General features: G+C 42.9%; 1 protein-coding gene across 2 annotated transcripts in view; it reads left to right on the top strand.

Annotated features, from left to right (window-relative positions):
- Positions 1 to 1,061, top strand: part of lin7b (lin-7 homolog B (C. elegans)) — a 55,297-nt gene that overhangs the window by 41,935 nt on the left and 12,301 nt on the right. The window lies entirely within an intron of this gene.

Below are 1,061 nucleotides of genomic sequence, written 5' to 3'. Positions count from 1 at the left end.
ATGATATCTGAAAGTTTTCGCTGAAAATCATCCACCAACTTATCTACGTTACTATAACTTAAGAGTGAGGAAGAAGAGTAGATTTGATTAAATGATTCTGCTGTGTTTTCTGTGAAAGTACGTTTTGTGATAGTAGCTTTTTGTCCAAGTGGGTTAATGAATAAAGAACTGTCAAAGATAACAGCAAAGTGATCCGACAGGGCAATATCAGTTACAGAGACATTGGAAATATTCACACCCTTACTGATAACCAGGTCCAGTGTGTGTCCATGWGTGTGTGTTGCTTGTTTGACATGTTGTGTTAGAAAAAAACTCTCTAATATATTACAGAGCTTTTTAGCCCCTCGGTCTTGGGGGTTGTCAACATGAATGTTGAAATCACAGACAATTATCAAACAATCATAATCAAAGGCATATGAGAGATAGAAGCTCATTGAAGTCCGCAAAGAAATTTTCCACATATGTTGGTGTTTTGTATAGAGTTATTGTCAAAGTTTGTTTGTGGCCTTTTACCTCGATTCCAAGATACTCAAAAGGCATAACAGGTATTGTCCTGCTATGCAATGTTGTGGGACCAGACACATTCTGGAGGAAGACGGGTGTAAAGGTAATATCTGGACCCCGGTCTCAGACCTCAGAAACGGAGAGTTCTGGATCCTCAGGGAGGTCAGAGGAAGGTGGCTTAGATGAAGTGAGAGTTGTGCCGAGGCGAACCTGTTGATCCATCCTATCCAGCTGGGAGGAGAAAGAGTCCGTCCGTCTTTCTGACCTGACCTGAATTCTCCACCAGCATTTTCAGGTGGCTCAGGTGCAGCTCAACTCTCTTTAGTGATTCACTTCCTGAGAAACTCTGATCTTGTGAGGGAGTGTACGAGCAGAGAGGGAGGGGGGAAAGATGTGGGATGGGGGAAGGAGGAGGGGAACCAGTCATTCTGTTCACAGYYSATGTTTTATCAGTTTGTATTGGAATAGTTTGTTCTTGATATGCGGAGGGCTCCATCCTAGTCAGACATCCTTGAGCCTGTTCTTCTGAAGCGATGGTCACATTGTTGTTCTTGTTG

Source organism: Poecilia reticulata, linkage group LG8 (assembly GCF_000633615.1).
Source record: "Poecilia reticulata strain Guanapo linkage group LG8, Guppy_female_1.0+MT, whole genome shotgun sequence".
NCBI classification, from domain to species: Eukaryota; Metazoa; Chordata; class Actinopteri; order Cyprinodontiformes; family Poeciliidae; genus Poecilia; species Poecilia reticulata.
Note: the sequence above shows the minus strand (reverse complement) of the source record. Positions and strands in the feature narration are given on the sequence as shown.